This window comes from Macaca fascicularis, chromosome 11, assembly GCF_037993035.2.
Source record: "Macaca fascicularis isolate 582-1 chromosome 11, T2T-MFA8v1.1".
Taxonomy (NCBI): Eukaryota; Metazoa; Chordata; class Mammalia; order Primates; family Cercopithecidae; genus Macaca; species Macaca fascicularis.
In genome coordinates, this window is record NC_088385.1 from 42560512 (window position 1) to 42584503 (window position 23992).

Sequence of the window (23992 nt, forward strand, 5' to 3'; positions counted from 1 at the left end):
TGCTTAGTGTTCTGTGAATTCATCTCACAGAGTTACATCTGTGTTTCGTAGATCTCTTTGCTAGCCTTATTTCTGTGGAATCTGAGCACAGATATTTCGGATCCCTTTGAAGACTATAGGGCCAAAGGAAATATCCTCCGATAACAAAGAGAAAGAAGCTTTCTGAGAAACTTCTTTGTGTTCTGTGAAATCATCTCACAGAGTTACAGCTTTCGCCTGAAGAAGCCTTTCGCTAAGACAGTTCTTGTGGAATTGGCAAAGTGATATTTGGAAGCCATTAGAGGGCTATGGTGAAAAACGAAATATCCTCAGATGAAATCTGGAAAGAAGCTTTCTGAGAAAGTGCTTACTTTTCTGTCAATTCATCTCACAGAGTTACATCTGTGTTTCGTAGATCTCTTTGGTAGCCTTATTTCTGTGGAATCTGAGAACAGATATTTCGGATCCCTTTGAAGACTATAGGGCCAAAGGAAATGTCCTCCGATAACAAAGAGAAAGAAGCTTTCTGAGAAACTTCTTTGTGTTCTGTGAAATCATCTCACAGAGTTACAGCTTTCCCCTCAAGAAGCCTTTCGCTAAGACAGTTCTTGGGGAATTGGCAAAGTGATATTTGGAAGCCCATAGAGGGCTACGGTGAAAAAGGAAATATCCTCAGATGAAATCTGGAAAGAAGCGTTGTGAGAAACTGCTTAGTGTTCTGTGAATTCATCTCCCAGAGTTACATCTGTGTTTCGTAGACCTCTTTGCTAGCCTTATTTCTGTGGAATCTGAGAACAGATATTTCGGATCCCTTTGAAGACTATAGGGCCAAAGGAAATATCCTCCGATAACAAAGAGAAAGAAGCCTTCTGAGAAACTTCTTTGTGTTCTGTGAAATCATCTCACAGAGTTACAGCTTTCCCCTCAAGAAACCTTTCGCTAAGACAGTTCTTGTGGAATTGGCAAAGTGATATTTGGAAGCCCATAGAGGGCTATGGTGAAAAAGCAAATATCCTCAGATGAAATTTGGAAAGAAGCTTTCTGAGAAACTGCTCTGTGATGTGTGACTTCCACTCACAGAGTTACATCTGAGTTTCGTGGATCTCTTTGCTAGCCTTATTTCTGTGGAATCTGAGAACAGATATTTCGGATCCCTTTGAAGACTATAGGGCCAAAGGAAATATCCTCCGATAACAAAGAGAAAGAAGCTTTCTGAGAAACTCCTTTGTGTTCTGTGAGATCATCTCACAGAGTTACACCTTTCGTCTCAAGAAGCCTTTCGCTAAGACAGTTCTTGTGGAACTGGCAAAGTGATATTTGGAAGCCCATAAAGGGCTATGGTGAAAAAGGAAATATCCTCAGATGAAATCTGGAAAGAAGCTTTCTGAGAAACTGCTTAGTGTTCTGTGAATTCATCTCACAGAGTTACATCTGTGTTTCGTAGATCTCTTTGCTAGCCTTATTGCTGTGGAATCTGAGAACAGATATTTCGGATCCCTTTGAAGACTATAGTACCAAAGGAAATATCCTTCGATAACAAAGAGAAAGAAGCTTTCTGAGAAACTTCTTTGTGTTCTGTGAAATCATCTCACAGAGTTACAGCTTTCCCCTCCAGAAGCCTTTGGCTCAGACAGTTCTTGAAAAATTGGCAAAGTGATATGTGGAAGCCCATAGAGGGCTATGGTGAAAAAGGAAATATCCTCAGATGAAATCTGGAAAGAAGCTTTCTGAGAAACTGCTTAGTGTTCTGTGAATTCATATCACAGAGTTACATCTGTGTTTCGTAGATCTCTTTGCTAGCCTTATTTCTGTGGAATCTGAGTACAGATATTTCGGATCCCTTTGAAGACTATAGGGCCAAAGGAAATATCCTCCGACAACAAAGAGAAAGAAGCTTTCTGAGAAACTTCTTTGTGTTCTGTGAAATCATCTCACAGAGTTACAGCTTTCCCCTCAAGAAGCCTTTCGCTAAGACAGTTCTTGTGGAATTGGCAAAGTGATATTTGGAAGCCCATAGAGGGCTGTGGTGAAAAAGGAAATATCCTCAGATGAAATCTGGAAAGAAGCTTTCTGAGAAACTGCTTAGTGTTCTGTGAATTCATCTCACAGAGTTACATCTGTGTTTCGTAGATATCTTTGCTAGCCTTATTTCTGTGGAATCTGAGTACAGATATTTCGGATCCCTTTGAAGACTATAGGGCCAAAGGAAATATCCTCCGATAACAAAGAGAAAGAAGCTTTCTGAGAAACTTCTTTGTGTTCTGTGAAATCATCTCACAGAGTTTCTGCTTTCCCCTCAAGAAGCCTTTCGCTAAGACAGTTCTTGTGGAATTGGCAAAGTGTTATTTGGAAGCCCATAGAGGGCTATGGTGAAAAAGGAAATATCCTCAGATGAAATCTGGAAAGAAGCTTTCTGAGAAACTGCTCTGTGATGTGTGACTTCCACTCACAGAGTTACATCTGTGTTTCGTGGATCTCTTTGCTAGCCTTATTTCTGTGGAATCTGAGAACAGATATTTCGGATCCCTTTGAAGACTATAGGGCCAAAGGAAATATCCACCGATAACAAAGAGAAAGAAGCTTTCTGAGAAACTCCTTTGTGTTCTGTGAAATCATCTCACAGAGTTACACCTTTCGTCTCAAGAAGCCTTTCGCTAAGACAGTTCTTGTGGAACTGGCAAAGTGATATTTGGAAGCCCATAGAGGGCTATGGTGAAAAAGGAAATATCCTCAGATGAAATCTGGAAAGAAGCTTTCTGAGAAACTGCTTAGTGTTCTGTGAATTCATCTCACAGCGTTACATCTGTGTTTCGTAGATCTCTTTGCTAGCCTGATTTCTGTGGAATCTGAGAACAGATATTTCGGATCCCTTTGAAGACTACAGGGCCAAAGGAAATATCCTTCGACAACAAAGAGAAAGAAGCTTTCTGAGAAACTTCTTTGTGTTCTGTGAAATCATCTCACAGAGTTACAGCTTACCCCTCAAGAAGCCATTCGCTAGGACAGTTCTTGTGGAATTGGCAAAGTGATATTTGGAAGCCCATAGAGGGCTATGGTGAAAAAGGAAATATCCTCAGATGAAATCTGGCAAGAAGCTTCTAACGAAACTGCTTAGTGTTCTGTGAATTCATCTCACAGAGTTACATCTGTGATTCGTAGATCTCTTTGCTAGCCTGATTTCTGTGGAATCTGAGAACAGATATTTCGGATCCCTTTGAAGACTATAGGGCCAAAGGAAATATCCTCCGATAACAAAGAGAAAGAAGCTTTCTGAGAAACTTCTTTGTGTTCTGTGAAATCATCACACAGAGTTACATCTTTCCCCTCAAGAAGCCTTTTGCTAAGACAGTTCTTGTGGAATTGGCAAAGTGATATTTGGAAGCCCATAGAGGGCTATGGTGAAAAAGGAAATATCCTCAGATGAAATCTGGAAAGAAGCTTTCTGAGAAACTGCTTAGTGTTCTGTGAATTCATCTCACAGAGTTACATCTGTGTTTCGTAGATCTCTTTGCTAGCCTTATTTCTGTGCAATCTGAGAACAGATATTTCGGATCGCTTTGAAGACTATAGGACCAAAGGAAATATCCTTCGATAACAAAGAGAAAGAAGCTTTCTGAGAAACTTCTTTGTGTTCTGTGAAATCATCTCACAGAGTTACAGCTTTCCCCTCCAGAAGCCTTTGGCTCAGACAGTTCTTGAAAAATTGGCAAAGTGATATTTGGAAGCCCATAGAGGGCTATGGTGAAAAAGGAAATATCCTCAGATGAAATCTGGAAAGAAGCTTTCTGAGAAACTGCTTAGTGTTCTTTGAATTCATCTCACAGAGTTACATCTGTGTTTCGTAGATCTCTTTACTAGCCTTATTTCTGTGGAATCTGAGAACAGATATTTCGGATCCCTTTGAAGACTATAGGGCCAAAGGAAATATCCTCCGATAACAAAGAGAAAGAAGCTTTCTGAGAAACTTCTTTGTGTTCTGTGAAATCATCTCACAGAGTTACAGTTTTCCCCTCAAGAAGCCTTTCGCTAAGACAGTTCTTGTGGAATTGGCAAAGTGATATTTGGAAGCCCATAGAGGGCTACGGTGAAAAAGGAAATATCCTCAGATGAAATCTGGAAAGAAGATTTCTGAGAAACTGCTTAGTTTTCTGTAAATTCATCTCACAGAGTTACATCTGTATTTCGTGGATCTCTTTGCTAGCCTTATTTCTGTGGAATCTGAGAACAGATATTTCGGATCCCTTTGAAGACTATAGGGCCAAAGGAAATATCCTCGGATAACAAAGTGAAAGAAGCTTTCTGAGAAACTTCTTGGTGTTCTGTGAAATCATCTCACAGAGTTACAGCTTTCCCCTCCAGAAGCCTTTCGCTAAGACAGTTCTTGTGGAATTGGCAAAGTGATATTTGGAAGCCCATAGAGGGCTATGGTGAAAAAGGAAATATCCTCAGATGAAATCTGGAAAGAAGCTTTCTGAGAAACTGCTTAGTGTTCTGTGAATTCATCTCACAGAGTTACATCTGTGTGTCGTAGATCTCTCTGCTAGCCTTATTTCTGTGTAATCTGAGAACAGATATTTCGGATCCCTTTGAAGACTATAGGGCCAAAGGAAATATCCTCCGATAACAAAGAGAAAGAAGATTTCTGAGAAACTTCTTTGTGTTCTGTGAAATCATCTCACAGAGTTACAGCTTTCCCCTCAAGAAGCCTTTCGCTAAGACAGTTCTTGTGGAATTGGCAAAGTGATATTTGGAAGCCCATAGAGGGCTATGTTGAAAAAGGAAATATCCTCAGAGGAAATCTGGAAAGAATCTTTCTGAGAAACTGCTTAGTGTTCTTTGAATTCATCTCACAGAGTTACATCTGTATTTCGTGGATCTCTTTGCTATCCATATTTCTGTGGAATCTGAGAACAGATATTTCGGATCCCTTTGAAGACTATAGGGCCAAAGGAAATATCCTCCGATAACAAAGAGAAAGAAGCTTTCTGAGAAACTTCTTTGTGTTCTGTGAAATCATCTCACAGAGTTACAGCTTTCCCCTCAAGAAGCCTTTCGCTAAGACCGTTCTTGTGGAATTGGAAAAGTGATATTTGGAAGCCCATAGAGGGCTATGGTGAAAAAGGAAATATCCTCAGATGAAATCTGGAAAGAAGCTTTCTGAGAAACTGCTTAGTGTTCTGTGAATTCATCTCACAGAGTTACATCTGTGTTTGGTAGAACTCTTTGCTAGCCTTATTTCTGTGGAATCTGAGAACAGATATTTCGGATCCCTTTGAAGACTATAGGGCCAAAGGAAATATCCTCCGATAACAAAGAGAAAGAAGCTTTCTGAGAAACTTCTTTGTGTTCTGTGAAATCATCTCACAGAGATACACCTTTCGTCTCAAGAAGCCTTTCGCTAATACACTTCTTCTGGAACTGGCAAAGTGATATTTGGAAGCCCATAGAGGGCTATGGTGAAAAAGGAAATATCCTCAGATGAAATCTGGAAAGAAGCTTTCTGAGAAACTGCTCTGTGATGTGTGACTTCCACTCACAGAGTTACATCTGTGATTCGTGGATCTCTTTGCTAGCCTTATTTCTGTGGAATCTGAGAACAGATATTTCGGATCCCTTTGAAGACTATAGGGCCAAAGGAAATATCCTCCGATAACAAAGAGAAAGAAGCTTTCTGAGAAACTCCTTTGTGTTCTGTGAGATCATCTCACAGAGTTACACCTTTCGTCTCAAGAAGCCTTTCGCTAAGACAGTTCTTATGGAATTGGCAAAGTGATATTTGGAAGCCATTAGAGGGCTATGGTGAAAAAGGAAATATCCTCAGATGAAATCTGGAAAGAAGCTTTCTGAGAAAGTGCTTACTTTTCTGTCAATTCATCTCACAGAGTTACATCTGTGTTTCGTAGATCTCTTTGGTAGCCTTATTTCTGTGGAATCTGAGAACAGATATTTCGGATCCCTTTGAAGACTATAGGGCCAAAGGAAATATCCTCCGATAACAAAGAGAAAGAAGCTTTCTGAGAAACTTCTTTGTGTTCTGTGAAATCATCTCACAGAGTTACAGCTTTCCCCTCAAGAAGCCTTTCGCTAAGACAGTTCTTGTGGAATTGGCAAAGTGATATTTGGAAGCCCATAGAGGGCTATGGTGAAAAAGGAAATATCCTCAGATGAAATCTGGAAAGAAGCTTTCTGAGAAACTGCTTAGTGTTCTGTGAATTCATCTCCCAGAGTTACATCTGTGTTCCTTAGATCTCTTTGCTAGCCTTATTTCTGTGAAATCTGAGTACAGATATTTCGGATCTCTTTGAAGACTATAGGGCCAAAGGAAATATCCTCCGATAACAAAGAGAAAGAAGCTTTCTGAGAAACTTCTTTGTGTTCTGTGAAATCATCTCACAGAGTTACAGCTTTCCCCTCAAGAAGCCTTTCGCTAAGACCGTTCTTGTGGAATTGGAAAAGTTATATTTGGAAGCCCATAGAGGGCTATGGTGAAAAAGGAAATATCCTCAGATGAAATCTGGAAAGAAGCTTTCTGAGAAACTGCTTAGTGTTCTGTGAATTCATCTCACAGAGTTACATCTGTGTTTGGTAGAACTCTTTGCTAGCCTTATTTCTGTGGAATCTGAGAACAGATATTTCGGATCCCTTTGAAGACTATAGGGCCAAAGGAAATATCCTCCGATAACAAAGAGAAAGAAGCTTTCTGAGAAACTTCTTTGTGTTCTGTGAAATCATCTCACAGAGATACACCTTTCGTCTCAAGAAGCCTTTCGCTAAGACACTTCTTCTGGAACTGGCAAAGTGATATTTGGAAGCCCATAGAGGGCTATGGTGAAAAAGGAAATATCCTCAGATGAAATCTGGAAAGAAGCTTTCTGAGAAACTGCTCTGTGATGTGTGACTTCCACTCACAGAGTTACATCTGTGATTCGTGGATCTCTTTGCTAGCCTTATTTCTGTGGAATCTGAGAACAGATATTTCGGATCCCTTTGAAGACTATAGGGCCAAAGGAAATATCCTCCGATAACAAAGAGAAAGAAGCTTTCTGAGAAACTCCTTTGTGTTCTGTGAGATCATCTCACAGAGTTACACCTTTCGTCTCAAGAAGCCTTTCGCTAAGACAGTTCTTGTGGAACTGGCAAAGTGATATTTGGAAGCCCATAAAGGGCTATGGTGAAAAAGGAAATATCCTCAGATGAAATCTGGAAAGAAGCTTTCTGAGAAACTGCTTAGTGTTCTGTGAATTCATCTCACAGAGTTACATCTGTGTTTCGTAGATCTCTTTGCTAGCCTTATTTCTGTGGAATCTGAGAACAGATATTTCCGATCCCTTTGAAGACTATAGGGCCAAAGGAAATATCCTCAGATAACAAAGAGAAAGAAGCTTTCTGAGAAACTTCTTTGTGTTCTGTGAAATCATCTCACAGAGTTACAGCTTTCCCCTCAAGAAGCCTTTCGCTAAGACAGTTCTTGTGGAATTGGCAAAGTGATATTTGGAAGCCCCTAGAGGGCTATGGTGAAAAAGGAAATATCCTCAGATGAAATCTGGAAAGAAGCTTTCTGAGAAACTGCTTAGTGTTCTGTGAATTCATCTCACAGAGTTACATCTCTGTTTCGTAGATCTCTTTGCTAGCCTTATTTCTGTGGAATCTGAGAAGAGATATTTCGGATCCCTCTGAATACTATAGGGCCAAAGGAAATATCCTCCGATAACAAAGAGAAAGAAGCTTTCTGAGAAACTTCTTTGTGTTCTGTGAAATCATCTCACAGAGTTACAGCTTTCCCCTCAAGAAGCCTTTCGCTAAGACAGTTCTTGTGGAATTGGCAAAGTGATATTTGGCAGCCCATAGAGGGCTATGGTGAAAAAGGAAATATCCTCAGATGAAATCTGGAAAGAAGCTTTCTGAGAAACTGCTTAGTGTTCTGTGAATTCATCTCACAAAGTTACATCTGTGTTTCGTAGATCTCTTTGCTAGCCTTATTTCTGTGGAATCTGAGAACAGATATTTCGGATCCCTTTGAAGACTATAGGGCCAAAGGAAATATCCTCCGATAACAAAGAGAAAGAAGCTTTCTGAGAAACTTCTTTGTGTTCTGTGAAATCATCTCACAGAGTTACAGCTTTCGACTGAAGAAGCCTTTGGCTAAGACAGTTGTTATGGAATTGGCAAAGTGATATTTGGAAGCCATTAGAGGGCTATGGTGAAAAAGGAAATATCCTCAGATGAAATCTGGAAAGAAGCTTTCTGAGAAAGTGCTTACTTTTCTGTCAATTCATCTCACAGAGTTACATCTGTGTTTCGTAGATCTCTTTGGTAGCCTTATTTCTGTGGAATCTGAGAACAGATATTTCGGATCCCTTTGAAGACTATAGGGCCAAAGGAAATATCCTCCGTTAACAAAGAGAAAGAAGCTTTCTGAGAACCTTCTTTGTGTTCTGTGAAATCATCTCACAGAGTTACAGCTTTCCCCTCAAGAAGCCTTTCGCTAAGACAGTTCTTGTGGAATTGGCAAAGTGATATTTGGAAGCCCATAGAGGGCTATGGTGAAAAAGGAAATATCCTCAGATGAAATCTGGAAAGAAGCTTTCTGAGAAACTGCTTAGTGTTCTGTGAATTCATCTCCCAGAGTTACATCTGTGTTCCTTAGATCTCTTTGCTAGCCTTATTTCTGTGAAATCTGAGTACAGATATTTCGGATCTCTTTGAAGACTATAGGGCCAAAGGAAATATCCTCCGATAACAAAGAGAAAGAAGCTTTCTGAGAAACTTCTTTGTGTTCTGTGATATCATCTCACAGAGTTACAGCTTTCCCCTCCAGAAGCCTTTCGCTAAGACAGTTCTTGTGGAATTGGCAAAGTGTTATTTGGAAGCCCATACAGGGCTATGGTGAAAAAGCAAATATCCTCAGATGAAATCTGGAAAGAAGCTTTCTGAGAAACTGCTCTGTGATGTGTGACTTCCACTCACAGAGTTACATCTGTGTTTCGTGGATCTCTTTGCTAGCCTTATTTCTGTGGAATCTGAGAACAGATATTTTGGATCCCTTTGAAGACAATAGGGCCAAAGGAAATATCCTCCGATATCAAAGAGAAAGAAGCTTTCTGAGAAACTCCTTTGTGTTCTGTGAAATCATCTCACAGAGTTACAGCTTTCCCCTCAAGAAGCCTTTCGCTAAGACAGTTCTTGTGGAATTGGCCAAGTGATATTTGGAAGCCATTAGAGGGCTATGGTGAAAAAGGAAATATCCTCAGATGAAATCTGGAAAGAAGCTTTCTGAGAAAGTGCTTACTTTTCTGTCAATTCATCTCACAGAGTTACATCTGTGTTTCGTAGATCTCTTTGGTAGCCGTATTTCTGTGGAATCTGAGAACAGATATTTCGGATCCCTTTGAAGACTATAGGGCCAAAGGAAATATCCTCCGATAACAAAGAGAAAGAAGCTTTCTGAGAAACTTCTTTGTGTTCTGTGAAATCATCTCACAGAGTTACAACTTTCCCCTCAAGAAGCCTTTCGCTAAGACAGTTCTTGTGGAATTGGCAAAGTGATATTTGGAAGCCCATAGAGGGCTATGGTGAAAAAGGAAATATCCTCAGATGAAATCTGGAAAGAAGCTTTCTGAGAAACTGCTTAGTGTTCTGTGAATTCATCTCACAGAGTTACATCTGTGTTTCGTAGATCTCTTTGCTAGCCTTATTTCTGTGGAATCTGAGAACAGATATTTCCGATCCCTTTGAAGACTATAGGGCCAAAGGAAATATCCTCAGATAACAAAGAGAAAGAAGCTTTCTGAGAAACTTCTTTGTGTTCTGTGAAATCATCTCACAGAGTTACAGCTTTCCCCTCAGGAAGCCTTTCGCTAAGACAGTTCTTGTGGAATTGGCAAAGTGATATTTGGAAGCCCCTAGAGGGCTATGGTGAAAAAGGAAATATCCTCAGATGAAATCTGGAAAGAAGCTTTCTGAGAAACTGCTTAGTGTTCTGTGAATTCATCTCACAGAGTTACATCTCTGTTTCGTAGATCTCTTTGCTAGCCTTATTTCTGTGGAATCTGAGAAGAGATATTTCGGATCCCTCTGAATACTATAGGGCCAAAGGAAATATCCTCCGATAACAAAGAGAAAGAAGCTTTCTGAGAAACTTCTTTGTGTTCTGTGAAATCATCTCACAGAGTTACAGCTTTCCCCTCAAGAAGCCTTTCGCTAAGACAGTTCTTGTGGAATTGGCAAAGTGATATTTGGCAGCCCATAGAGGGCTATGGTGAAAAAGGAAATATCCTCAGATGAAATCTGGAAAGAAGCTTTCTGAGAAACTGCTTAGTGTTCTGTGAATTCATCTCACAAAGTTACATCTGTGTTTCGTAGATCTCTTTGCTAGCCTTATTTCTGTGGAATCTGAGAACAGATATTTCGGATCCCTTTGAAGACTATAGGGCCAAAGGAAATATCCTCCGATAACAAAGAGAAAGAAGCTTTCTGAGAAACTTCTTTGTGTTCTGTGAAATCATCTCACAGAGTTACAGCTTTCGACTGAAGAAGCCTTTGGCTAAGACAGTTGTTATGGAATTGGCAAAGTGATATTTGGAAGCCATTAGAGGGCTATGGTGAAAAAGGAAATATCCTCAGATGAAATCTGGAAAGAAGCTTTCTGAGAAAGTGCTTACTTTTCTGTCAATTCATCTCACAGAGTTACATCTGTGTTTCGTAGATCTCTTTGGTAGCCTTATTTCTGTGGAATCTGAGAACAGATATTTCGGATCCCTTTGAAGACTATAGGGCCAAAGGAAATATCCTCCGTTAACAAAGAGAAAGAAGCTTTCTGAGAACCTTCTTTGTGTTCTGTGAAATCATCTCACAGAGTTACAGCTTTCCCCTCAAGAAGCCTTTCGCTAAGACAGTTCTTGTGGAATTGGCAAAGTGATATTTGGAAGCCCATAGAGGGCTATGGTGAAAAAGGAAATATCCTCAGATGAAATCTGGAAAGAAGCTTTCTGAGAAACTGCTTAGTGTTCTGTGAATTCATCTCCCAGAGTTACATCTGTGTTCCTTAGATCTCTTTGCTAGCCTTATTTCTGTGAAATCTGAGTACAGATATTTCGGATCTCTTTGAAGACTATAGGGCCAAAGGAAATATCCTCCGATAACAAAGAGAAAGAAGCTTTCTGAGAAACTTCTTTGTGTTCTGTGATATCATCTCACAGAGTTACAGCTTTCCCCTCCAGAAGCCTTTCGCTAAGACAGTTCTTGTGGAATTGGCAAAGTGTTATTTGGAAGCCCATACAGGGCTATGGTGAAAAAGCAAATATCCTCAGATGAAATCTGGAAAGAAGCTTTCTGAGAAACTGCTCTGTGATGTGTGACTTCCACTCACAGAGTTACATCTGTGTTTCGTGGATCTCTTTGCTAGCCTTATTTCTGTGGAATCTGAGAACAGATATTTCGGATCCCTTTGAAGACTATAGGGCCAAAGGAAATATCCTCCGATATCAAAGAGAAAGAAGCTTTCTGAGAAACTCCTTTGTGTTCTGTGAAATCATCTCACAGAGTTACAGCTTTCCCCTCAAGAAGCCTTTCGCTAAGACAGTTCTTGTGGAATTGGCCAAGTGATATTTGGAAGCCATTAGAGGGCTATGGTGAAAAAGGAAATATCCTCAGATGAAATCTGGAAAGAAGCTTTCTGAGAAAGTGCTTACTTTTCTGTCAATTCATCTCACAGAGTTACATCTGTGTTTCGTAGATCTCTTTGGTAGCCGTATTTCTGTGGAATCTGAGAACAGATATTTCGGATCCCTTTGAAGACTATAGGGCCAAAGGAAATATCCTCCGATAACAAAGAGAAAGAAGCTTTCTGAGAAACTTCTTTGTGTTCTGTGAAATCATCTCACAGAGTTACAACTTTCCCCTCAAGAAGCCTTTCGCTAAGACAGTTCTTGTGGAATTGGCAAAGTGATATTTGGAAGCCCATAGAGGGCTATGGTGAAAAAGGAAATATCCTCAGATGAAATCTGGAAAGAAGCTTTCTGAGAAACTGCTTAGTGTTCTGTGAATTCATCTCCCAGAGTTACATATGTGTTTCGTAGACCTCTTTGCTAGCCTTATTTCTGTGGAATCTGAGAACAGATATTTCGGATCCGTTTGAAGACTATAGGGCCAAAGGAAATATCCTCCGATAACAAAGAGAAAGAAGCTTTCTGAGAAATTTTTTTATTTTCTGTGAAATCATCTCACAGAGTTACAGCTTTCCCCTCAAGAAGCCTTTCGCTAAGACAGTTCTTGTGGAATTGGCAAAGTGATATTTGGAAGCCCATAGAGGGCTATGGTGAAAAAGGAAATATCCTCAAATGAAATCTGGAAAGAAGCTTTCTGAGAAACTGCTTAGTGTTCTGTGAATTCATCTCACAGAGTTACATCTGTGTTTCGTAGATCCCTTTGCTAGCCTTATATCTGTGGAATCTGAGTACAGATATTTCGGATCTCTTTGAAGACTATAGGGCCAAAGGAAATATCCTCCGATAACAAAGAGATAGAAGCTTTCTGAGAAACTTCTTTGTGTTCTGTGAAATCATCTCACAGAGTTACAGCTTTCCCCTCCAGAAGCCTTTCGCTAAGACAGTTCTTGTGGAATTGGCAAAGTGTTATTTGGAAGCCCATAGAGGGCAATGGTGAAAAAGCAAATATCCTCAGATGAAATCTGGAAAGAAGCTTTCTGAGAAACTGCTCTGTGATGTGTGACTTCCACTCACAGAGTTACATCTGTGTTTCGTGGATCTCTTTGCTAGCCTTATTTCTGTGGAATCTCAGAACAGATATTTCGGATCCCTTTGAAGACTATAGGGCCAAAGGAAATATCCTCCGATAATAAAGAGAAAGAAGCTTTCTGAGAAACTCCTTTGTGTTCTGTGAAATCATCTCACAGAGTTACACCTTTCGTCTCAAGAAGCCTTTCGCTAAGACAGTTCCTGTGGAAGTGGCAAAGTGATATTTGGAAGCCCATAGAGGGCTATGGTGAAAAAGGAAATATCCTCAAATGAAATATGGAAAGAAGCTTTCTGAGAAACTGCTTAGTGTTCTGTGAATTCATCTCACAGAGTTACATCTGTGTTTCGTAGATCTCTTTGCTAGCCTATTTCTGTGGAATCTGAGAACAGATATTTCGGATCCCTTTGAAGACTATAGGGCCAAAGGAAATATCCTCCGATAACAAAGAGAAAGAAGCTTTCTGAGAAACTTCTTTGTGTTCTGTGAAATCATCTCACAGAGTTACAGTTTTCCCCTCAAGAAGCCTTTCGCTAAGACAGTTCTTGTGGAATTGGCAAAGTGATATTTGGAAGCCCCTAGAGGGCTATGGTGAAAAAGGAAATATCCTCAGATGAAATCTGGAAAGAAGCTTTCTGAGAAACTGCTTAGTGTTCTGTGAATTCATCTCACAGAGTTACATCTGTGTTTCGTAGATCTCTTTGCTAGCCTTATTTCTGTGGAATCTGAGAACAGATATTTCGGATCCCTTTGAAGACTATAGGGCCAAAGGAAATATCCTCCGATAACAAAGAGAAAGAAGCTTTCTGAGAAACTTCTTTGTGTTCTGTGAAATCATCTCACAGAGTTACAGCTTTCCCCTCAAGAAGCCTTTGGCTAAGACAGTTCTTGTGGAATTGGCAAAGTGATATTTGGAAGCCCATAGAGGGCTATGGTGAAAAAGGAAATATCCTCAGATGAAATCTGGAAAGAAGCTTTCTGAGAAACTGCTTAGTGTTCTGTGAATTCATGTCACAGCGTTACATCTGTGTTTCGTCGATCTCTTTGCTAGCCTTATTTCTGTGGAATCTGAGAACAGATATTTCGGATCCCTTTGAAGACTATAGGGCCAAAGGAAATATCCTTCGACAACAAAGAGAAAGAAGCTTTCTGAGAAACTTCTTTGTGTTCTGTGAAATCATCTCACAGAGTTACAGCTTTCCCCTCAAGAAGCCTTTCGCTAGGACAGTTCTTGTGGAATTGGCAAAGTGATATTTGGAAGCCCATAGAGGACTATGGTGAAAAAGGAAATATCCTCAGATGAAATCTGGCAAGAAGCTTCTCCCGAAACTGCTTAGTGTTCTGTGAATTCATCTCACAGAGTTACATCTGTGATTCGTAGATCTCTTTGCTAGCCTGATTTCTGTGGAATCTGAGAACAGATATTTCGGATCCCTTTGAAGACTATAGGGCCAAAGGAAATATCCTCCGATAACAAAGAGAAAGAAGCTTTCTGAGAAACTTCTTTGTGTTCTGTGAAATCATCTCACAGAGTTACAGCTTTCCCCTCAAGAAGCCTTTCGCTAAGACAGTTCTTGTGGAATTGGCAAAGTGATATTTGGAAGCCCATAGAGGGCTATGGTGAAAAAGGAAATATCCTCAGATGAAATCTGGAAAGAAGCTTTCTGAGAAACTGCTTAGTGTTCTGTGAATTCATCTCACAGAGTTACATCTGTGTTTCGTAGATCTCTTTGCTAGCCTTATTTCTGTGGAATCTGAGAACAGATATTTCGGATCCCTTTGAAGACTATAGGGCCAAAGGAAATATCCTTCGATAACAAAGAGAAAGAAGCTTTCTGAGAAACTTCTTTGTGTTCTGTGAAATCATCTCACAGAGTTACAGCTTTCCCCTCCAGAAGCCTTTGGCTAAGAGAGTTCTCGAAAAATTGGCAAAGTGATATTTGGAAGCCCATAGAGGGCTATGGTGAAAAAGGAAATATCCTCAGATGAAATCTGGAAAGAAGCTTTCTGAGAAACTGCTTAGTGTTCTGTGAATTCATCTCACAGAGTTACATCTGTGTTTCGTAGATCTCTTTGCTAGCCTTATTTCTGTGGAATCTGAGAACAGATATTTCCGATCCCTTTGAAGACTATAGGGCCAAAGGAAATATCCTCCGATAACAAAGAGAAAGAAGCTTTCTGAGAAACTTCTTTGTGTTCTGTGAAATCATCTCACAGAGTTACAGCTTTCCCCTCAAGAAGCCTTTCGCTAAGACAGTTCTTGTGGAATTGGCAAAGTGATATTTGGAAGCCCCTAGAGGGCTATGGTGAAAAAGGAAATATCCTCAGATGAAATCTGGAAAGAAACTTTCTGAGAAACTGCTTAGTGTTCTGTGAATTCATCTCACAGAGTTACATCTGTGTTTCGTAGATCTCTTTGCTAGCCTTATTTCTGTGGAATCTGAGAACAGATATTTCGGATCCCTTTGAAGACTATAGGGCCAAAGGAAATATCCTCCGATAACAAAGAGAAAGAAGCTTTCTGAGAAACTTCTTTGTGTTCTGTGAAATCATCTAACAGAGTTACAGCTTTCCCCTCAAGAAGCCTTTCGCTAAGACAGTTCTTGTGGAATTGGCAAAGTGATATTTGGAAGCCCATAGAGGGCTATGGTGAAAAAGGAAATATCCTCAGATGAAATCTGGAAAGAAGCTTTCTGAGAAACTGCTTAGTGTTCTGTGAATTCATCTCCCAGAGTTACATCTGTGTTTCCTAGATCTATTTGCTAGCCTTATTTCTGTGGAATCTGAGAACAGATATTTCGGATCCCTTTGAAGACTATAGGGCCAAAGGAAATATCCTCCGATAACAAAGAGAAAGAAGCTTTCTGAGAAACTTCTTTGTGTTCTGTGAAATCATCTCACAGAGTTACAGCTTTCGCCTGAAGAAGCCTTTCGCTAAGACAGTTCTTGTGGAATTGGCAAAGTGATATTTGGAAGCCCATAGAGGGCTATGGTGAAAAAGGAAATATCCTCAGATGAAATCTGGAAAGAAGCTTTCTGAGAAAGTGCTTAGTTTTCTGTCAATTCATCTCACAGAGTTACATCTGTGTTTCGTAGATCTCTTTGCTAGCCTTATTTCTGTGGAATCTGAGAACAGATATTTCGGATCCCTTTGAAGACTATAGGGCCAAAGGAAATATCCTCCGATAACAAAGAGAAAGAAGCTTTCTGAGAAACTTCTTTGTGTTCTGTGAAATCATCTCACAGAGTTACAGCTTTCCCCTCAAGAAGCCTTTCGCTAAGACAGTTTTTGTGGAATTGGCAAAGTGATATTTGGAAGCCCATAGAGGGCTACGGTGAAAAAGGAAATATCCTCAGATGAAATCTGGAAAGAAGCTTTCTGAGAAACTGCTTAGTTTTCTGTTAATTCATCTCACAGAGTTACATCTGTATTTCGTGGATCTCTTTGCTAGCCTTATTTCTGTGGAATCTGAGAACAGATATTTCGGATCCCTTTGAAGACTATAGGGCCAAAGGAAATATCCTCCGATAACAAAGAGATAGAAGCTTTCTGAGAAACTTCTTGGTGTTCTGTGAAATCATCTCACAGAGTTACAGCTTTCCCCTCAAGAAGCCTTTCGCTAAGACAGTTCTTGTGGAATTGGCAAAGTGATATTTGGAAGCCCATAGAGGGCTATGGTGAAAAAGGAAATATCCTCAGATGAAATCTGGAAAGAAGCTTTCTGAGAAACTGCTTAGTGTTCTGTGAATTCATCTCACAGAGTTACATCTGTGTTTCGTAGATCTCTTTGCTAGCCTTATTTCTGTGGAATCTGAGAACAGATATTTCGGATCCCTTTGAAGACTACAGGGCCAAAGGAAATATCCTCCGATAACAAAGAGAAAGAAGCTTTCTGAGAAATTTTTTTATGTTCTGTGAAATCATCTCACAGAGTTACAGCTTTCCCCTCAAGAAGCCTTTCGCTAAGACAGTTCTTGTGGAATTGGCAAAGTGATATTTGGAAGCCCATAGTGGGCTATGGTGAAAAAGGAAATATCCTCAGATGAAATCTGGAAAGAAGCTTTCTGAGAAACTGCTTAGTGTTCTGTGAATTCATCTCACAGAGTTACATCTGTGTTTCGTAGCTCTCTTTGCTAGCCTTATTTCTGTGGAATCTGAGAACAGATATTTCGGATCCCTTTGAAGACTATAGGGCCAAAGGAAATATCCACCGATAACAAAGAGAAAGAAGTTTTCTGAGAAACTTCTTTGTGTTCTGTGAAATCATCTCACAGAGTTACACCTTTCGTCTCAAGAAGCCTTTCGCTAAGACAGTTCTTGTGGAATTGTCAAAGTGATATTTGGAAGCCCATAGAGGGCTATGGTGAAAAAGGAAATATCCTCAGATGAAATCTGGAAAGAAGCTTTCTGAGAAACTGCTTAGTGTTCTGTGAATTCATCTCACAGAGTTACATCTGTGTTTCGTAGATCTCTTTGCTAGCCTTATTTCTGTGGAATCTGAGAACAGATATTTCGGATCCCTTTGAAGACTATAGGGCCAAAGGAAATATCGTTCGATAACAAAGAGAAAGAAGCTTTCTGAGAAACTTCTTTGTGTTCTGTGAAATCATCTCACAGAGTTACAGCTTTCCCCTCAAGAAGCCTTTCGCTAAGACAGTTCTTGTGGAATTGGCAAAGTGATATTTGGAAGCCCATAGAGGGCTATGGTGAAAAAGGAAATATCCTCAGATGAAATCTGGAAAGAAGCTTTCTGAGAAACTGCTTAGTTTTCTGTTAATTCATCTCACAGAGTTACATCTGTACTTCGTGGATCTCTTTGCTAGCCTTATTTCTGTGGAATCTGAGAACAGATATTTCGGATCCCTTTGAAGACTATAGGGCCAAAGGAAATATCCACCGATAACAAAGAGAAAGAAGCTTTCTGAGAAACTTCTTTGTGTTCTGTGAAATCATCTCACAGAGTTACACCTTTCGTCTCAAGAAGCCTTTCGCTAAGACAGTTCTTGTGGAATTGTCAAAGTGATATTTGGAAGCCCATAGAGGGCTATGGTGAAAAAGGAAATATCCTCAGATGAAATCTGGAAAGAAGCTTTCTGAGAAACTGCTTAGTGTTCTGTGAATTCATCTCACAGAGTTACATCTGTGTTTCGTAGATCTCTTTGCTAGCCTTATTTCTGTGGAATCTGAGAACAGATATTTCGGATCCCTTTGAAGACTGTAGGGCCAAAGGAAATATCCTCCGATAACAAAGAGAAAGAAGCTTTCTGAGAAACTTCTTTGTGTTCTGTGAAATCATCTCACAGAGTTACAGCTTTCCCCTCCAGAAGCCTTTGGCTAAGACAGTTCTTGAGAAATTGGCAAAGTGATATTTGGAAGCCCATAGAGGGCTATGGTGACAAAGGAAATATCCTCAGATGAAATCTGGAAAGAAGCTTTCTGAGAAACTGCTTAGTTTTCTGTTAATTCATCTCACAGAGTTACATCTGTACTTCGTGGATCTCTTTGCTAGCCTTATTTCTGTGGAATCTGAGAACAGATATTTCGGATCCCTTTGAAGACTATAGGGCCAAAGGAAATATCCTCCGATAACAAAGAGAAAGAAGCTTTCTGAGAAATTTTTTTATGTTTTGAGAAATCATCTCACACAGTTACAGCTTTCCCCTCAAGAAGCCTTTCGCTAAGACAGTTCTTGTGGAATTGGCAAAGTGATATTTGGAAGCCCATAGAGGGCTATGGTGAAAAAGGAAATATCCTCAGATGAAATCTGGAAAGAAGCTTTCTGAGAAACTGCTTAGTTTTCTGTTAATTCATCTCACAGAGTTACATCTGTACTTCGTGGATCTCTTTGCTAGCCTTATTTCTGTGGAATCTGAGAACAGATATTTCGGATCCCTTTGAAGACTATAGGGCCAAAGGAAATATCCACCGATAACAAAGAGAAAGAAGCTTTCTGAGAAACTTCTTTGTGTTCTGTGAAATCATCTCACAGAGTTACACCTTTCGTCTCAAGAAGCCTTTCGCTAAGACAGTTCTTGTGGAATTGTCAAAGTGATAATTGGAAGCCCATAGAGGGCTATGGTGAAAAAGGAAATATCCTCAGATGAAATCTGGAAAGAAGCTTTCTGAGAAACTGCTTAGTGTTCTGTGAATTCATCTCACAGAGTTACATCTGTGTTTCGTAGATCTCTTTGCTAGCCTTATTTCTGTGGAATCTGAGAACAGATATTTCGGATCCCTTTGAAGACTATAGGGCCAAAGGAAATATCGTTCGATAACAAAGAGAAAGAAGCTTTCTGAGAAACTTCTTTGTGTTCTGTGAAATCATCTCACAGAGTTACAGCTTTCCCCTCCAGAAGCCTTTGGCTAAGACAGTTCTTGAGAAATTGGCAATGTGATATTTGGAAGCCCATAGAGGGCTATGGTGACAAAGGAAATATCCTCAGATGAAATCTGGAAAGAAGCTTTCTGAGAAACTGCTTAGTTTTCTGTTAATTCATCTCACAGAGTTACATCTGTACTTCGTGGATCTCTTTGCTAGCCTTATTTCTGTGGAATCTGAGAACAGATATTTCGGATCCCTTTGAAGACTATAGGGCCAAAGGAAATATCCTCCGATAACAAAGAGAAAGAAGCTTTCTGAGAAATTTTTTTATGTTTTGAGAAATCATCTCACACAGATACAGCTTTCCCCTCAAGAAGCCTTTCGCTAAGACAGTTCTTGTGGAATTGGCAAAGTGATATTTGGAAGCCCATAGAGGGCTATGGTGAAAAAGGAAATATCCTCAGATGAAATCTGGAAAGAAGCTTTCTGAGAAACTGCTTAGTGTTCTGTGAATTCATCTCACAGAGTTACATCTGTGTTTCGTAGATCTCTTTGCTAGCCTTATTTCTGTGGAATCTGAGAACAGATATTTCGGATCCCTTTGAAGACTATAGGGCCAAAGGAAATATCCTCCGATAACAAAGAGAAAGAAGCTTTCTGAGAAACTTCTTTGTGTTCTGTGAAATCATCTCACAGAGTTACAGCTTTCCCCTCAAGAAACCTTTCGCTAAGACAGTTCTTGTAGAATTGGCAAAGTGATATTTGGAAACCCATAGAGGGCTATGGTGAAAAAGGAAATATCCTCAGATGAAATCTGGAAAGAAGCTTTCTGAGAAACTGCTTAGTTTTCTGTTAATTCATCTCACAGAGTTACATCTGTATTTCGTGGATCTCTTTGCTAGCCTTATTTCTGTGGAAACTGAGAACAGATATTTCGGATCCCTTTGAAGACTATTGGGCCAAAGGAAATATCCTCCGATAACAAAGAGAAAGAAGCTTTCTGAGAAACTTCTTTATGTTCTGTGAAATCATCTCACAGAGTTACAGCATTCCCCTCAAGAAGCCTTTCGCTAAGACAGTTCTTGTGGAATTGGCAAAGTGATATTTGGAAGCCCATAGAGGGCTATGGTGAAAAAGGAAATATCCTCAGATGAAATCTGGAAAGAAGCTTTCTGAGAAACTGCTTAGTGTTCTGTGAATTCATCTCACAGAGTTACATCTGTGTTTCGTAGATCTCTTTGCTAGCCTTATTTCTGTGGAATCTGAGAAGAGATATTTCGGATCCCTTTGAAGACTATAGGGCCAAAGGAAATATCCTCCGATAACAAAGAGAAGGAAGCTTTCTGAGAAGCTTTTTTGTGTTCTGTGAAATCATCTCACAGAGTTACAGCTTTCCCCTCAAGAAGCCTTTCGCTAAGACAGTTCTTGTGGAATTGGCAAAGTGATATTTGGAAGCCCCTAGAGGGCTATGGTGAAAAAGGAAATATCCTCAGATGAAATCTGGAAAGAAGCTTTCTGAGAAACTGCTTAGTGTTCTGTGAATTCATCTCACAGAGTTACATCTGTGTTTCGTAGATCTCTTTGCTAGCCTTCTTTCTGTGGAATCTGAGAACAGATATTTCGGATCCCTTTGAAGACTATAGGGCCAAAGGAAATATCCTCCGATAACAAAGAGAAAGAAGCTTTCTGAGAAACTTCTTTGTGTTCTGTGAAATCATCTCACAGAGTTACAGCTTTCCCCTCAAGAAGCCTTTCGCTAAGACAGTTCTTGTGGAATTGGCAAAGTCATATTTGGAAGCCCATAGAGGGCTATGCTGAAAAAGGAAATATCCTCAGATGAAATCTGGAAAGAAGCTTTCTAAGAAACTGCTTAGTGTTCTGTGAATTCATCTCACAGAGTTACATCTGTGTTTCGTAGATCTCTTTGCTAGCCTTATTTCTGTGGAATCTGAGAACAGATATTTCGGATCCCTTTGAAGACTATAGGGCCAAAGGAAATATCCTCCGATAACAAAGAGAAAGAAGCTTTCTGAGAAATTTTTTTATGTTCTGTGAAATCATCTCACAGAGTTACAGCTTTCCCCTCAAGAAGCCTTTCGCTAAGACAGTTCTTGTGGAATTGGCAAAGTGATATTTGGAAGCCCAAAGAGGGCTATGGTGAAAAAGGAAATATCCTCAGATGAAATCTGGAAAGAAGCTTTCTGAGAAACTGCTTAGTGTTCTGTGAATTCATCTCACAGAGTTACATCTGTGTTTCGTAGATCTCTTTGTTAGCCTTATTTCTGTGGAATCTGAGAACAGATATTTCGGATCCCTTTGAAACCTATAAGGCCAACGGAAATATCCTCCGAAAACAAAGAGAAAGAAGCTTTCTGAGAAACTTCTTTGTGTTCTGAGAAATCATCTCACAGAGTTACAGCTTTCCCCTCAAGAAGCCTTTCGCTAAGACAGTTCTTGTGGAATTGGCAAAGTGATATTTGGAAGCCCATAGAGGGCTATGGTGAAAAAGGAAATATCCTCAGATGAAATCTGGAAAGAAGCTTTCTGAGAAACTGCTTAGTGTTCTGTGAATTCATCTCCCAGAGTTACATCTGTGTTTCGTAGATCTCTTTGCTAGCCTTATTTCTGTGGAATCTGAGAACAGATATTTCCGATCCCTTTGAAGACTATAGGGCCAAAGGAAATATCAACCGATAACAAAGAGAAAGAAGCTTTCTGAGAAACTTCTTTGTGTTCTGTGAAATCATCTCACAGAGTTACACCTTTCGTCTCAAGAAGCCTTTCGCTAAGACAGTTCTTGTGGAATTGTCAAAGTGATATTTGGAAGCCCATAGAGGGCTATGGTGAAAAAGGAAATATCCTCAGATGAAATCTGGAAAGAAGCTTTCTGAGAAACTGCTTAGTGTTCTGTGAATTCATCTCACAGAGTTACATCTGTGTTTCGTAGATCTCTTTTCTAGCCTTATTTCTGTGGAATCTGAGAACAGATATTTCGGATCCCTTTGAAGACTATAGGGCCAAAGGAAATATCCTTCGATAACAAAGAGAAAGAAGCTTTCTGAGAAACTTCTTTGTGTTCTGTGAAATCATCTCACAGAGTTACAGCTTTCCCTCCAGAAGCCTTTGGCTAAGACAGTTCTTGAGAAATTGGCAAAGTGATATTTGGAAGCCCAAAGAGGGCTATGGTGAAAAAGGAAATATCCTCAGATGAAATCTGGAAAGAATCTTTCTGAGAAACTGCTTAGTGTTCTGTGAATTCATCTCACAGAGTTACATCTGTGTTTCGTAGATCTCTCTGCTAGCCTTATTTCTGTGGAATCTGAGAACAGATATTTCGGATCCCTTTGAAGACTATAGGGCCAAAGGAAATATCCTCCGATAACAAAGAGAAAGAAGCTTTCTGAGAAACTTCTTTGTGTTCTGTGAAATCATCTCACAGAGTTACAGCTTTCCCCTCAAGAAGCCTTTCGCTAAGACAGTTCTTGTGGAATTGGCAAAGTGATATTTGGAAGCCCCTAGAGGGCTATGGTGAAAAAGGAAATATCCTCAGATGAAATCTGGAAAGAAGCTTTCTGAGAAACTGCTTAGTGTTCTGTGAATTCATCTCACAGAGTTACATCTGTGTTTCGTAGATCTCTTTGCTAGCCTTATTTCTGTGGAATCTGAGAACAGATATTTCGGATCCCTTTGAAGACTATAGGGCCAAAGGAAATATCCTCCGATAACAAAGAGAAAGAAGCTTTCTGAGAAACTTCTTTGTGTTCTGTGAAATCATCTCACAGAGTTACAGCTTTCCCCTCAAGAAGCCTTTGGCTAAGACAGTTCTTGTGGAATTGGCAAAGTGATATTTGGAAGCCCATAGAGGGCTATGGTGAAAAAGGAAATATCCTCAGATGAAATCTGGAAAGAAGCTTTCTGAGAAACTGCTTAGTGTTCTGTGAATTCATCTCACAGCGTTACATCTGTGTTTCGTCGATCTCTTTGCTAGCCTTATTTCTGTGGAATCTGAGAACAGATATTTCGGATCCCTTTGAAGAGTATAGGGCCAAAGGAAATATCCTTCGACAACAAAGAGAAAGAAGCTTTCTGAGAAACTTCTTTGTGTTCTGTGAAATCATCTCACAGAGTTACAGCTTTCCCCTCAAGAAGCCTTTCGCTAGGACAGTTCTTGTGGAATTGGCAAAGTGATATTTGGAAGCCCATAGAGGGCTATGGTGAAAAAGGAAATATCCTCAGATGAAATCTGGCAAGAAGCTTCTCCCGAAACTGCTTAGTGTTCTGTGAATTCATCTCACAGAGTTACATCTGTGATTCGTAGATCTCTTTGCTAGCCTGATTTCTGTGGAATCTGAGAACAGATATTTCGGATCCCTTTGAAGACTATAGGGCCAAAGGAAATATCCTCCGATAACGAAGAGAAAGAAGCTTTCTGAGAAACTTCTTTGTGTTCTGTGAAATCATCTCACAGAGTTACAGCTTTCCCCTCAAGAAGCCTTTCGCTAAGACAGTTCTTGTGGAATTGGCAAAGTGATATTTGGAAGCCCATAGAGGGCTATGGTGAAAAAGGAAATATCCTCAGATGAAATCTGGAAAGAAGCTTTCTGAGAAACTGCTTAGTGTTCTGTGAATTCATCTCACAGAGTTACATCTGTGTTTCGTAGATCTCTTTGCTAGCCTTATTTCTGTGGAATCTGAGAACAGATATTTCGGATCCCTTTGAAGACTATAGGGCCAAAGGAAATATCCTTCGATAACAAAGAGAAAGAAGCTTTCTGAGAAACTTCTTTGTGTTCTGTGAAATCATCTCACAGAGTTACAGCTTTCCCCTCCAGAAGCCTTTGGCTAAGAGAGTTCTCGAAAAATTGGCAAAGTGATATTTGGAAGCCCATAGAGGGCTATGGTGAAAAAGGAAATATCCTCAGATGAAATCTGGAAAG